The 16,733-nt window shown below is 42.0% G+C and overlaps 1 pseudogene; it reads left to right on the forward strand.

Annotated features, from left to right (window-relative positions):
* The first annotated feature begins 15,272 nt into the window (after positions 1–15,272).
* LOC114626164 lies at positions 15,273–16,337 on the forward strand (annotated as a pseudogene).
* Positions 16,338–16,733: the final 396 nt, after the last annotated feature.

A 16,733-nucleotide genomic window follows, 5' to 3' on the forward strand; every position in this document is an offset into this window, starting at 1 on the left:
CAAGAAGATTTATTCAACAATCATCACAGTAGCTTTATTTCTAGTATTAATAAACCAGAAACACCAATTGCCTGTCAACAGGAGAATAGATAAAATATGATATATCACTGTAAGGAAACATCACTTGGGAATAAAAAGAAATAAACAATAGTTTCAAGCAACGGCATGAACGGATCTCACAGTGTTCAGTGAAAGGGTCCACACACTAAAAGCTTATAGATGTGTCATAAAATTCCATTTCTATCAATATCAAGAACAGGCACTAGAAATGCTGGGTATATGAGTTGGGGTATATGAGTTGGAGTATATGGGTTGAGACTAGCCTGGGCTGCATAGAAGACTCTATTTCAAAAGGAGGGGCAGCAAAACTAACAGGTGCTAGTGGTTGTTTAGACTTGGAGATTCATCTGGTATAGGTCAGGGAGAAAGGATGCATTAGAAAGAGAGATATAAGGAACTTTCTTGGATAATTAAAAAAAAAAACTTTGTCTCAAGTAGAGTGTGTACATTTGTCAAATTCCCTTGGGTCATACAACTAAACTCTGTATGCAAATTAGAATATTTGATCCTACATTTATGAGATTTTACTGATTGGATCAAAAATATTTTGTAAAAGAGTTGGAGGTAGAAATCCCTGGTAGATCACTTACCTAGCATTTTAAAGTCCTTTGATTTAATTCCTAGTATCACACAAAAAAGTATCAAATTTTTTATCTTTTAAACATACACAGAGAGTATTCTTGTTATTATTCCCCAAACAATGCAGCACAACAACCATTTCCATAACAACTTCATTGCATAAGGCAGCAAGTGTGGGTAATCCAGAGATGAGTTCAAGTCTGCAGGGAGAAGATATAGCATTCATATGTGATGCCAATGTGTTTCAGAGTCTTGAATTTCTATGAATTTTTACATCTGTGGGGGAATCTTGAAATTAATCTCTCATGATTAGTGAGGGCTGTCATACTTACTTGCTTTTAATAACGAAAGAAGAGAGAACAAAGGCGATTAGATCTATCACTTGTGCTTGGATCTTGTAACCAGAATTCAATCACATGACCAGAGTGGCTATAAGAGAGACTGAAGAAACAGACTTCATTCCAAGTCCCCCTTTAAAACTTGGATGTATTTTTACTATAAAAGCAGCAAAGGTTTGATGAAGAGGGACAATTAAAACTGTCCACTGTTGCCTTCTTTCTGAAGGATTTGGGCTCAAGAAAGACTTTAAATACTTACTATCGTGTAGCTCTTCTAGATTTCCCTTACCAATGCTACTTCCTGTAGTATTGAGGATTAGTTTTTCCTTACTGCAATGAGGGAAGGTCACTATTTCAGCAGTGACCATAACCTTGAGAATCTGCCATACAAATGGAAAGAAGCATCAAGGAAGGAGAGTAGCAGGGCTAAAAGAGAAAATGAAACAGGTCTCATAGTGAGAGCAAGAACGGAAACCTGCACAGAACACTCAGGTGTGTGGCACCTGCTACCATCTAGTTGGAAGAAGCCACAGCCTTTGTGTTTAATGATCCACTTGGCTTCCCTTCACATATGCACAGGACTTCCTTGGGTCTAGCCTGCTGCAACAGATGTAACAACCAGTGTTCTCTTAAAACCCTGGGTCCCTGTAAAGATGGTACTACATTAGATAATTTCACAGCAGCCCTGCTCCCAGGCTATCATCCCCCTGCAGAGAATCTTATTCCCTTGGCAGGAAGTAAAGAGGCTTGTGTGTTGAAGGCCAGCATGTGATTTTCATTTTCCATAAAAGCTAAACATAAATTTCATGGCTGTTACTAATCCCATACCTTGCATTTATTTCTCCTTCTCCATCACAATCAGTCAGACAACAAACATTTATGTAGTTTCTGCTTTGCTTGGCTCTGGCTCAAATCTGAGAAAGCAGAAAAGGCTGGGAACACAGCTTGGGCTAGGAGTTCACACACACACACACACACTTCCCCACCCCGACTCCCATCACTCCCATGCCTTCCACCTTCGGCTTTCATTCCCTTGGTATTGAGGTCAGCCAGTACCATACCCAAGAGCTCCAAGATTTGAAGCTCCAGGGATGAGCCTGTCTACCTCCCCAGCTTGTCTCTCTCCAACTCCCCCACAATAGCCCTGCTGCCAGCTTGCTCTCGCTCTAGCCAGACACAACCTCTTTCCCAATATAGACAGATGAGAGATGAGCAGGGCCTGCTTGATGAAATTGGTCCATGGGCTGCCTCCAAGATCTGGCTGCAAGGAGAATGGACTGGAAATTGCACAGCCATTATCTTGGCTGACAGCCCCCTCCCCATCTTTTCTCTATAATGAATTGCATGGAGAGCTCAGCTGTCATGAAAGCTTTTGAATTCTAGCCCTCCCGTACTCCTGGACATCCTTAGAGGTTATCTCAGCAAGGCAGGTGGAAGAGGAAAGAGAAAAGCTTAACCCTATAAGAATAATTATGATGTATTATTAGCAATTGATGGCAATCCAGTTCAGAATTTTCAATATAGATCCTACTGCCTGCAATTTTTCTCTGTCATATTACACACACACAAAGCCTACATTTAATGACTTCAAAGTTCAGAACAGTTTTCAAAACTAAATTTAGTTCCTTAGAAGCATCATCTTATAAAGGGAGTTTAAATGAAATAGAGATACAGTTTGAATACTGAAGATATTTTGCAGAGTAGGAAGAAATGTTATGATTAGTATGTTTTCATGAAAAGACCACTGGTTAGCATTGATGTTGAGTTATACTGTCATACTAAGGTACTATACAGAAATCAGAGGGCTCCTCAAAATAGCAGAACATCTTACCATTAGAATATAATCACTAGCTTGCAGGCAGGAAGTTCATCTTACTAGTTTCTTTATCTTCAGTCACTGGCACCATGCAGGGCACAAACAGAGGTTTGAGAAATGGTTTCTTTTTGGAAAGAGTGGATTCATGGATCATTGGAAGGATCAATGGGAGTATATACACAGACTTGTAGTGACTTATTTTAAAGTGTTGAAAAACCAATCCTGTTACAAAGAGGCTGGAGAGCTTGGGATTCAAGTACAAAATAATGATGACTGTTTGCCTGTACTATGTTTTGTATGGTTAAAACCTACCAGTGTCTGCATATGTAAATTTTTTGGGCATTTGTGGAAGTGCATATTCGAGTGTGTGATGCTTGTGGAGGCCAGAGGAAAACCCTATGTTATCTCCAGAAATGCTATTCAACTCCTTTGAGACAATAATCTGGGCTAGGAGTTCACACACACACATGCACACACACACACACACACACACACATACACTCCCCCATCCCCACTCCTATGCCTTCCACCTTCTGCTTTCATTCCCTTAGCATGTCAGACAGTACCACAACCAAGGTCTCTCATTGGGACCGAGGACTCACTGATTAGGCTAACCTGACTGGCCAGCAAATTCCCAAGAATCCTCCTGTCTCCACCCCCCCCCCCAGTGCTAAGTATGAACATCACTATATTTGTGTTTTTACACATGTTCCAGGAAATCAATACTTGAGTCCTCGTACTTAAGTCACAAGCACTTACCGACTGAGCCATCTCCCCAGTCCCTAAAGAGATCATGTCTAATTCTTCCTCTGGAAAATGGGAATAATTTCTTTCCAAATAAAAAGAGACAGGAATTTTCTGGACTATTCTATACATATGGATGTACCAGGCTATGTAGAGCCCATGGAGATGACAGAGTACACAGACTTTGCCTTTTGAAAGCAGTATGTATATATTTATCCTAAACAGAGAAGTGTCTCCAGTCTCTACTAGATGATGCCACTCTCTGGAATGGATGCTGGAGCAGGAACTCCAGAAAAACCAATTGCTTCTTTGTGAAATCCCTTACTAAATCTCAAAGCTGGAAATGTCCTTTATCACCTACAAGATTGACTACATTGGTGAACCAGCTTAAAGAAGTTTGGAAGCTATTACACAATTCATTGTAGACGAGTGGTTTTCAACCTGTGGATTACAAGTCCTTTGAAGGTTGAATGATCCTTTTATGGGGGTTGCATATCAGATATCTTGCATATCAGATATTTACATTGCAATTCATAACCATACCAAAATTCCAGTTATGAAGTAGCAACAAAAATAACTTTATGGTTGGAATCCCAACAACATGAGGAACATAGTAAAAGGTCACAGCAATAGGAAGGTTGAGAACTACTGCTGTAAAACTGAAAAGGCAATGTTGGCACAAGGTCTGCCTGACAATATGAAGGCCCAAGGGGACCTGTAGAAATGAGAAGTTGCAAAAGGGAATTTCAAGGAACTTCTCTAAAAATGTTCATGATAATGTCATTTTTGTCCTGTAATGTTTTACAGGTTTAAGGTGGCCAGTTTACCAAGTGTCTTCTTGCAGAGTAAAGAATACTTGTGGGAAACCTTGTCTTTACTCAAAAATAGAAAGTGTCCTTAGCACAAGGGTTAACATGCTGAAGTTGATATTGAGGTAGGATTCTCTAAAACAAATGAAGAAAACGCTGGTGAAACCAACTGCCCCATGGGAAACTCTGAACCTTTTCCAGCCTCACAATAGGAACATTTAACATAATATAAAGGGTTATAAAGTCTTTTTGTGTATGGGGAGTGATATATTCAAATATGTATGCAAATAAACACATCTATGCATACACAGGAGCCATAGGAGGAGGAAAAGAGCCCAACTGTATCACTCTTCCCTTGAAACAGGGTCTCTCATTGAGCCTGGAGCTAGGCTGGTAGACTGGTAACCCTCAGTGATCCTAGACTCCTATCTCCATACACATACACACACACACACACACACACACACACACACACCTGTGTTACATGCTAGGGTTACAGGCATGCATGTAGCAATGCCTGGCTTTTAATGTAGATGCTTAGTACCTAAACTCAGGTCCTCATCCTTCCCACCAATCACTCCAAGCCATCTTCCCAGCCCATCATAAACTCTTTAAAGGACTTTTATGAGTTGTGATGAGACAAACAGGTGACCACTCTGCTGTTTAGAAGCAGAGGAACCCCTCTCTGAATGTCAAGGAGGGGAAACAGAAGTGGGGGTGGGGGGAACTCATGACCAAACTGGCCAGTTTCAGCAGCTTAATTGAGCATTTACAATTGGGTCACAGCAATGGATTCCAGTACTTCCTATGCAGTCTTGAACTAGAGCTGTTATTAATGCTGAGAAATGGGCCTTGTTCATGCTCTTTCTTTCTCCTTTACACATTTATATTTTATTTAAAATATCTCATTAATTTGTTCAGGCTGACTTCTACTGCCTTATCCTCTTGTTGCCTTGTCCTGAAGCTGGGATTATAGGCACATACTACCAGGCTCAGCCTGCCTATGCATCTCATAAACAGAGAAACACTCTGAACTGAGGATTGTGGGCTCATAGAGGCTCAATACTATCCTTTTTAGTTGCCTAGGATTCTGGACTTTTAAGGTTAGAGAGTAAACACAATGTTGTCTCAGGGCATTCACACCTGGCTAAGGCGAAACAGGTTTAAGCTAGACTTCTGAGATATGTACTCCTAAGTCTACAGTAAAATTCAGTGTCTAAATGATACCTCTGATCTTGAATCCTGCTGTCTACATAGGATTGCCTAGAACAAGTATCTTAGGTGTAGGAATCAGAGGGTTAAGTGAGCAGAAGGTTACTTTAGGAATGTTTTAGAGCAGAGGTTAGTGAAAGTCTGCTGGAAAGATTGGAGAAGTACAGGGTCTTTGGCTCTATAGCATAGAGGAGCAGATGGAGGCAGAATGGCACAACAAAACAAGCCAGTGCATTGCCTCACATAGCACAGGCATGCTAGTAAGGCAGGGAGAAGTAGGTAACTGTAAAGGTGAGAAGGTCCCTCTTATGCAGACAAAAGATACAGGACAGCAAGTAAGAGACGATCAGAGAGTTACTACTTCTGTTCTCATGAGAGCTCCACACTATTGTGGAGCACCCTGAAGCTGTACACAGTGTTCAATAGCTCTCACTTTAAAAGGGTCCCTTCTCAGACCAGGGCCCCTGTGCTGCTCAGACAAGATGAACATCATCTTAGTTGGAGCTACCCTTGAAGAAGAACCTGAGAAAAGGACATACAATTTATTTGGAAGGTTAAAAATAAATGAGTAGGAGACTCTGAGTATAAGAAAGAGACCAGAAGTCACCCCAAAACTCAGTGTAGTTTCACCCAGGAGACAGGGCTACATCAAGCCAGTTAGTACTGCAGGCAAGAAGGTTAATCCCCTAGGGGAAGCTTTCAGAGACAAAGCTTCTGAGGCCTGAGGGAGCAGGAATCACTGGTTGAGGGCATTGTGAACTGGCACACTCAATTCCCTGGTGTTTCCATCATAAGCAAGCAAAGTCTTAATGCCACAAAAATGTTCTCAGGTGCTGGCAGTTGGATGAGGGAATGTAAACAGATCACTACTGTTGCCATGTTTAAAGATCATCTGTTTCATTGACACTAACTGCTAAGGAGCCCTCCCAAGAACCCCTCCAGCTCTATCCTGTTTCTCTCCATAATAAGGGACCAGTTCTCCATGTAAAGTGATCCTTGTTTCTCTTCTCAGGGAGCAAAGACCCTCCTCTTTCGATGCACAGTGGTGGTTCTTCACTTGGGCAAAATTTGCAAAACAATCTAGAGTATTTTAGGAAAAATTCGATGACCCTTTCAAATCTGAGAGAGAGAGTTGTGTTAATTCATTCCAGAGTTCAAGTAATCAGGTGAGTCCTCCTTATCCTTCTACCAAAAGGGATGTCCTTTATGTCATTGCTATATGCATTTATTTATCATAAAGTTCAAGGCTGGAGTTTAATATAAAGATGAAAGCCAAACCAGGGCTCCTCAGGAGACAAGGAGCTCTGCTCTCATAAGCCTGGAGGAGGGAATATTGCCTTTCAGCAAACAGTGCTTCTAATTTGATCCCACAAAGATTTCTGCAAAAAGGAAGCCAGCGAGGTGTCAGGAGTATGTGGAGTATGTGAGTATCTATACAGAATTTTTATCATGGCCACATTCTTCAGGATCTCAGCCATCAATTATTTGTGACAGGCAGTCAATTGTGTATCTTTCAAGAACTTCCCATTATGAATCTTCCCTGGATTGTGGTGGGCAAAATTGTCTAGTTTCTCCTCCCCTTTAAACCTTCCCATCACTTACTGCCCAACATCCCCATGGAATGTCCTGAAATGATAGGTTTTCTAAGGCTGTGAGAGAAATTACTCTGTGCCCTTCACTTGCTATTCACAAAAAGGCACCAGAGCTAGCACTGCTAGAGGAAAGTAACCTGTATGTGTTGAAACAGATGTTCCTCTGCAGTCCTCGGGAATGAAAACATCTGGAGGTAACAACCCACCCCACTTTTATTCAGAAAAGAGGCAAGTCTCTTCTGTGGAAATAATTTTTCCTTAAAGTGCTAGCCTGAAATAATTGCATATTTGTTGAGGATTGACAGCACAGACTGTCATGCATTTTGTTATCTTTTGACAGTGGCAAATAAGTAGGTAGAGAAATGTACTCCCTTTTGGGGCTTTTAACAGAAAAAAAAAATTACAGTTGGAAAATTGCACCAAAGAGCATGGCAATATTTCCATACTTTTCTGTACTTACAAGAATAAAATGGGCATTAAGGGTAAAAGGTCTGTTATAAAAACAGTGGTTTTATTTCCAGGTCTCTCCTTTGCCAAAGCCTCAATACCCAGCCCTTAAAAGTGGAAGAATACCAAACCTAAATTTCTATCATATGCCTTGCAAACAATTGGATATATTTTTAACAGAGTCTCACTGAATTTTGACACTCCATAGCATGTAATTGCCCATTAAACAACTTAGAAAAGACTGATCCCATCTGTTGGGCCAGTTCCCAATGAATGATTTCAGGGTGCTCTTTGAGAGCCATATTGTGGTGACTTGATTGCAGGATCAAGTCCAGGGCTCTTAGGAAGGGGAAAGGCTAAGGAGCTCCCAACCTGGGCTGACAATGTGATATTAATTAGAAAACTTTAACTAACCTACAGCCTCTGAGAAAGTACAAGGCATTATAGCCAGTGCAAATCCAATCCCTGTAAATTCCCCTTCAGCCTCTCTCTCAAGTTTTCAGTGCCTCCAAATGAGAGATACCAATATCTCCCCCTTTCTGTAATATAAGGAGACAGGTGTGAGAGTTGTTAGTCAATAAACATATTAAATTCCTATTATATGTCCAGGTTGCTGATGCTGGGTGTCAAGGTAAATTGTTGGGGTAACAATCTATGTTTGAAGTATTTGTTACATATACCTGTAACTCTATCTCCCTATGACGGTTACCCTTCATCGTCAACTTGATGGGATTTAGAACCACCATGGCAATGCAGTCTCTGGTTTTGCCCATGACTGTGCTTCCTGAAAGGTTTGACAGAGTTGGAAAGCTCCACACTGAACATAGGGTGGCATCATTCCCTGGGCTGGGGTCCCAGAATGAAGAAAATGAGTTGAGGACCAGAATTCATCTCTCTGCTTCGTGACTGCAGATGCAGTGTGACCAGCTTCCTCACACACCTGCCACTGTAAACCTTTCCTTCCTTAAGTTGCTTTTTGTTGGATATTTTGCCAAGTAATGAGAAGAGTAACTAATCTACTTCCTTTCCAATAAGGAAGTCAAGACTGAACACCTCACAGCCTAAATGAAGCCAGTATATCTAGGGTACTTGCAAGTAAGTGTCTCTCTGTCTGGCTACTGTGGCTGCATCAGTTCTTTGAATAAACACTGGTGATTTTACATTCAGAGAGCACTAGCATCAGACAGTTGGTTAGGAATATGCTGCTTCTCTGAGAATGGGAAGAAAAAGAAACTCCCTGGATTCTAGATGGAGGCCAACAGCACCCTGACAGAGTTGGGAGGCTGTCAATGGAGGCTCCCTAGAGAAGCCACTGAGAAGACTTCCTTTATGGGTCCAGGGCTGACTGAGGCCCTGGGATGCCCAGGGACAAGCACAGGAACCTAGAAAAACTACATAGGCCTGATCATCCCAAGACTCTTGTGATATGCACTTGGTATAAGCCAGAAGGAACATCAGTCAGGACAGCAGTCCTTAGCAGCCCACAGGATTGAGCAACAGAGTCAGCACAGCTCTAGAGAGGGATCAGGTACTTGTCCACCCAAATAGAGCCTAAACCTGTAGGCAGAAGCTGATACAGAGGCCACAGAGGAATGCTGTTTACTGGCTAGTACAGAACCCAGGATCACCAGCCCAGGGATGGCACCACCTGCAACGGACTGGGCCTTCCCACATCAATCACTAATTAAGAAAATGCCCTACACAAAAATAGTCACTTAAGCCCTGAATCTTCCACCTAGTCCCTCATATCCTGCCTGATCTTTTTTTCCTCTGCTCCCCAACTTTCTCCAAACCCAAATCTTCAGAATTAGAATTTTAAATCATGACCCAAAAGATAATGAAGTCCCATGGAATAGTTCGAGCCTCCACCATCAAAGAATTGTTACAGAAGGTGAGCCATGAGGAAGGAATGCATTCCTTCCTGTGATAACCCCAGTCACAGTCAAGTCAGCTAAAGCCAACATATCCTGAAAGTAATCTTTTCAGTGCTGAGGAACAAGCTCAGACTCTGTCTCTCACTGTCTCTCTGACTCTCTCACTCTCCCTCGCGCCCTCGCTCCCTCCCTCCCTCTCCCTCCCTCCCTCTCCCTCCCTCCCTCCAGAGCTGAGATTATAGGCATACACCGTCATTCAGAACTCAGGGGACTTATTGTTGACAACCCAGCTTCAAGGTTATCCCTAGTTTCTCCTCAGGCTCAGTTTCACATTAACTCAGATACATTTATACCAGACAGATTTAAGCCTCCAAAGAAGTTAACTAGAACCATCCAAAGTTCTGAGGTCATTCCAGGGACCAGTTAATTTTTTATTTTTACAACATTTTATTTTAGTGGGTTGTGTGTGTATGGGCACACACATGCCATGGTATTTATGGGAAGGTCAGAAGACAATTTGTAGTAGTAGTCAGTTCTCTTCTACCATGTGAGCCCCAGGGGTCAAACTCAGGTCCTCCAACATAGAGTTTAATCACCAGCCAAAACTGGCTGAGCCTCTTCTCATTCTCCAATGTCCTCCTCGGAGTGGTCTAGAGGTGGCCAGAGTGCATCAACAATCACAAGGCTGTTTGGCAAACTGCCTACCTTGACTTCACAGTGCAAATACAGCCACATAGAGACTCCACTGGGTGGACAGAGTTTCTTCGCTACCCAAAATCAAGACCAGTTTCCTTTCAAGTACCAAGGCCCTGTGGTACAGAAGCTAAGTAACATACAGGAAAGCCATGAACCACTGGGCATTCCCCACTAGTTTAGCTGTTGGGGTGAGAAAGTAGACCCTCAAGGCCCCCAGCTCCCTATGTACGCTTGCCTGAGCCAGCAATAAATATCACCTGATTGTCAAAAGGAGAAAAGAAAGGAAAGAAGGAAAATGCCCAACACTGGGTCTTATGGAGGCATTTTCTTAGTTGAGGTTCCCTCCTTTTGGATAACTCTAGCTTGTGTCAAATTGACATAAAAATATACTATCCAGATACTATCCTAGAATAGAAAGAGAAATACACTAGTCACCATGAGAGAATAAATGTTAATATCTCAGTAAACCATTAAATTATAAAACAATTTAAAAAACACAGGGTTAAGCATCTGCAAGCACACTCAAGAGCGAATTGTGCTGGGAATGCAGGACTGACTGAGCTGAATAGCCATGGGTAGATGGAAGATCTAGAAGCTTGAGAATGGACTCAATCATCATTTCCAACTTCTATGATCGGGACTTTGAATTATGATGTACTCTTTACAAAAAGACAGGAGAGAGAAAATAGCTTTTAACTTTTCAAATGCAATTTGTCAAAACATTTCAAAGACCTTCTAACCTTTAGTCCAACAAGCTTACTTCATGAGATATATTGATAGGAATGGATTTAAAAACACAATAAAAAGGAAAATAACAAATTGTAGTACCTGCTTTATCATGGGCTATTAAAAGTGACTTACATGTCTGTTTTCTCATATAATTTTAACAAAGTTAGAAGACAAATACTTCTACCATTCCACAGGTGGCAAATGTAAAGCACAAAGACTTTAAACATCTTTTTATACAAACCTAGAGCCCATGGCCTTAGTCACCCCTAAAGCCACTTCCCACAGAACTCCACAAACTACTACCTACAATGCAAAACATAGGAGACATGCTCTCTGCCCAGCAACAGCAGAGACATAAGGGTATGTAATGTATATAAATGCATACATGGTATATAAATATGAGAATAAACTATGTCAGCTGGGAGACTTTTATATAGGCTTGAGACTGATGCAGATAAAGATTATGTGATATGCAGGTTGTGGAAAGAGGCATGAAACAAAGGTAGTCTACAATGAATCCAGGTGTTCTGTAAAAACCATCAAGTTTACACTATTTTTTTTAATTACAGAAATCTATTTTTATAAAATTCAAATTATGAAAGTATCAGGGCCTGGAGAGAAGGTAAAGTGCAAGCAGGAGGAACCAGACAGAAGAAGCCAGGCCATTCACAGAACTGGGGGGCTTATAGTGAGTGACCAAAAGGAAGTCAGTGCTGCATCTGAAGCCATGAGAGCAGAGGGTAATAACCCAGAAAACACAAGCAGGCAGCTCTGACTACAGACAAAACATGGTAGAAAGGATCCCAGGACCACTCAGGTGTGACACTCAGTGGGGCTTTCTGGAAAGTGCCACATAGGATGGGGGTTCTTGGTGAACACAGACACAGACAGAACAGGAGAGGAGGAGCAGGCTTCCTGAACAGAACCTGGCTTCTTGGAAGCTGTATATGACTATACATATAGGTACACATAGGTACATGTGTAGTCAGTGCACACATGAATATGTACATATATTTGTGTGTATGCACAACATGAGAGGTAAGCCTTAGTGCCTGAGACTATGAACTGACACTGCTGAAGCAACACAAGTGTGTTCATATAGCAAAGGATAATGGACAGCCCATGCTTGACTTAAAGAGCACCAGCAATCCCCAAGACATTTAGAGAAGACACAAGGACCATTGTATGTGACCTTGTTCAGTCATTGGGCTTCAATCAGTGGCAGATCATTGTGGTTACCTGGTAATTTCAGAGACAAACCTTCAGGTCACCACCAGGACTACCTGTCCTCCCTCAACTTCTGCAGAGCAATTTAGGCTTAACTCTAAAGTCATACGTCATCCAACTCTTTCCAGGGGCCACAAAGAATGTTAAACCATCAATTAATGTCTTCTAGGGTCCAGTCCTCTCCCGCAAAGTGTTCCTGTCATAGCAACAGCAGTGGTAGTATTTGAAATGGCACTTAATGACACAAGATAAGCAACATGCCTCTGGTGGAGCTGGAGTATCACATGCACTAGGGATATTGTGGTCCAGACTTAGCTCTGTCCCTGTGGAGTGGCCTTCCTTCCTTGGGCATCTACTTCAGAACATAAGGCTGCACTTCATTTCCTCCTCATTCCTATCCCAGAGACCCAGGCTGCTTCCCACTATGCTCTCTGGCCAGAAAAGGGTTTGGAAAGAATAGAGAATTCTCTAGACCCTCCCCCAAATCCATATATATAAAGAACCGCATCACAGACCTGTGTGCTCTGGGTCCCCAGCCTTCATTCTCAAGATGTTGGAGTAAGTAGAAACTTGGAGAACCTCACAGCCTAAGGGGAAAGAAAAGCCCAGAAAAGCTAATGAATGGACTTGACTCAATAAACAGGCAGGGGACAGGAACCTTGGTTTCCTGACACCCAAGCCAGTGAGCAAGGTGTATTCCTTACTTCAGAACCTCCTTTAGATATACTCAAAATACAGGAAAGATGGCCTTCAAATTCCCAAAATCACTACTAAACACAGGAGTGTAGACTTCTGGTTTGAAGACCCAGTCATACATATTGTTTCCAACTATGTTGAATTATTTAGCCAGTTCTATTGAGCAGCTGTTGTGTATCAGGCTCTACTTTGAGTCCTAAGGATATAAAGATGAAGCTTACTTGGTCCTTACACAAAGGCACTCAGGGTCTAATACTTCTTCCTAGATGTGTCCCCACTGTTCCCATTAGCTCAGTCCACCAATCAGTAAGAGTCCACTAAGTGCCAGAAACTGAAATCCCAAGAGCTCTGTGCCCAAGGGATCATGAGACAGCAAGGACACTATGTCTTGTCTACCCCCATCATGCTTTTATGCCCTCCATCACCACTTCTCAGCCTCAGTTTTCCTATCTTGAACAATAGCCCTTGATGGTTGTATAAAAGTTTTATAAAGCCACACTGGATGTTGCCCAAAGTCTCTTCACAACCTATCTCTGCCATTCTCTTTCCTCTCCTGGACAAATACCTTATATTAGATGTGTGGTCACCAGCCAGGAATATAGTTATGGAGTGAGAAGGAAACAACTTACAAAATGGAGGTCTTCTGACTTATAGAGGGAGAAGCCCTCTCTTCCTGTAGACAAAACCTGGAAGAGTCACACAGACAGTCCATTTTTGGCCAAAAAGTCCCTGAATACTTGCCACTTGCACAATTCCAAGGGGTGCCATTCATGCCAGACTCAAGTAAAAGCTATCTAGTGCTGTTTAGCTATGTGGCCAAATGTGGCTTCCTGGTTCTTGCCATCAGAGGGCAAGCCCCAGGGCATTTGACTTTGGAGCAGAAAGTCAGCAGAGGGACATGGAGACAGCCCAGGCAGGTGGTAAGAAGAACAGGAATATTCGACTCAGGGAACAGAGAACACAATTTGAAGCCAGCTGTTTGAGTCCTGTCGAGACTGTCTTGGCTGCTAATAAGAACAATGCTAGGAAGAGGGTTCACAGTGCTGGCTGAAGATGAAGGCGAAAAAATTAGTTCAGACAGCTTGCTTTAGATTTAATTGTTTCATTTCAAAGATCTGTCTGGTTGCTGGTCTAGAGACCATGGAGTGGACCTGGCAGGAGGTGGGTGGGCTGGATGGGGGGAGCTGTCACAGAAAAGGCCTTGATTGGATTAGAACATTTTCAAGTACTCAGGGCAGCAAACAACAGATCCTGTATCCTGCCATGTCCCTCTACATCACTGCTCCTGGCCCATACTAAAAACCTTCAGTTAATTTAATGACAGTCTGCAGCCCAGAAACCCCAGAATGGGACTGTGGGTGAATGTCTGGATCAATACTAATTTCCATTAGCCAGGAGCCCTAAGAAGAGGGAAAAGACAGAGAGGCACTATGGAGTTCAGCTGAGGCTTTGCCATAATTCTGGTTCTTTCTGGTAACACATCAGGAATGTTATCTGTCTTCCCTCACCAGATGGGGTCTTTTCCCATAAATGAAAACCTTGAATGAGTGGTTACCCCTCCCATTTTTCTCACAATTACGACAGTGAGAACATACAAGAATTACCTCTTAAGTTGGTAATTTCTAGGTTTTATTTTACTGAGGCAGAGTTTCATGTACCTAGACTGGCCTTGAAATCCCTACATAGCTGAGAATGTCTTATAACTCATCCTCCTATCTCTATCGTGAGAGTGCTGAGTCCATGCCCCACATTCTGTTTTTCTCTTTTTTTTCCCTTCCCTTCCCCACTATCCTCAACTCTACTCTCTATATTGACACTAGAAGGAAAAACTTTGCATGGGTGGGTATGAGTCCCTTTCCTTGTTTCTACAGCTTCACTCCCTGTAAGATATTGCCCAGCCTCCAATATGACTGCCCATTGCTTCCTCCCATCAGGCCCATGTGTAGTCTTAGAACCCTGAAGCCAGGAGCAAAGGGTACTTGGCTATCCCACATTGCTCTTTTCACTGAGCCCAACAATGCTGAGCTTAGCTGGTGCCATTCCCCATTCTGAGTCTCCCCTAGGGAATGAAAGTCCTACAAAATTCTTGGACCACGTTAGTCCCTCCAAAAATATCTCTTTGAAATTTTTTGAAGAATTCACAGTTGAGAGCACTCCACAAAGGTCATTCTTGTATCTCAAGCAGAAACTACAGCTAAAAATATTGCACAGAAAACTTTGTAATCTCCCATCTCAAAACACAAATGAAATTAAAATCCCACATTGACTATCTTACTCCCCTCCACACACATGTATCAGATGTTCAGCTTGGTCTTCACATGGGTCCCCAACAAGTGGAGCAGAGCTGTCACTGATTCTGTTTCCTGCCTGTGGATCCTGTTCCCCTAACTGGGTTGCATTGTCTGGCCTCAGTGCGAGATGTGCCTAGTCTTGCAGTGACTTGAGATGCCAGGATGAACCGGTTAGTACCTGGGGGGCCTCTCCCTTCTCAGAGGTGAAGGGGAGAGGGAGGAGGAAAGAGGCTGTGGGGAGGGACAGCAAGGAGAAGGTTGTTGTGATCAGGATGCAAAATAAATAATTAACAAAAAACAAAAATAAAGAATAAAAACCTACTTTTTAAAAACTGATCAAAATATTTATTTGTAGACCACCAAAGCATCATAAAGACATGGAAAATAAACACATCAAAACAATGTATGTAAAAGCCTATGGAACCTCACTGTTTCCTTAAGCTAATTAAAAATATAGTTTTAAAAAAATGAGGCTGGGGGAGGCTCTTCTGGCTTTCCCTTCCATTGGACCTCACTGGCCTCAGGCTACTTGAAGGGTTTTACCCAAACATTGATATCAGACCAAATCACACGATTTATATCAACAACATGAATGACAAAATTAAAAAAGAAGAATTGAAGAGATCTCTGTATGCCCTGTTTTCTCAGTTTGGACATGTAGTAGATATTGTAGCTTTAAAGACTATGAAGATGAGGGGACAGACTTTTGTTATATTTAAGGAACTGGGTTCATCCACAAATGCTTTGAGACAGTTACAAGGATTTCCATTTTATGGTAAACCAATGAGAATTCAGTACGCAAAAACAGATTCGGATATAATATCTAAAATGTGTGGTACTTTCGCTGACAAGAAAAAGAAAAAAGAAAAGAAGAAAGCTAAGACCATGGAACAGGCTGCAGCAGCTGCAAACAAGAAGCCTGGTCAGGGCACACCAAATTCAGCTAATACCCAAGGAAATGCAGTGCCAAATCCTCAGGTCCCTGATTATCCTCCACACTATATCCTATTCCTTAATAACTTACCAGAGGAGACGAATGAGATGATGTTATCCATGTTATTCATCCAGTTCCCTGGATTCAAGGAGGTTCACTTGGTACTGGGGAGACATGACATAGTGTTTGTAGAATTTGAAAATGATGGGCAGGCTGGAGCTGCCAGAGATGCTCTACAAGGGTTTAAGATCACGCCATCCCATGCCATGAAGATTACCTATGCCAAAAAATAACATGTGGGATGCCAGTGTTAAATAACTTGGTATTATTTATAGCGTTTGGTTTGATAACATTTGATCAAGTCATTTTAAATGGTTGGAAGTGAAGATGAAGTTTTGGGAAAAGAGTTACCTAATTTTTTTTTTCATTTTGTTGAACTATGAAATACGGAGCCTTAATTTTGTACAATAAACTTTTATTTGTATTCTGTTTACTGGTCTATTGTCCTAAAAAAAATGAGGCTGAATACCCCTGCATGGGTGGATAATGCTTCCCCCAGAATGCATGAGTTATTAAATGAAAGTATCAGTGCCAAGTGTGGGATGCTTCTATGAATATTGATCATGGGGGCCTCAGAGGCCCCCCAAACCACAAAGGTTATTGACATTGCTTTCGGTTGTCCGCCATAG

Source organism: Grammomys surdaster, unplaced genomic scaffold (assembly GCF_004785775.1).
Source record: "Grammomys surdaster isolate TR1022 unplaced genomic scaffold, NIH_TR_1.0 66, whole genome shotgun sequence".
In the NCBI taxonomy this organism is placed as follows: Eukaryota; Metazoa; Chordata; class Mammalia; order Rodentia; family Muridae; genus Grammomys; species Grammomys surdaster.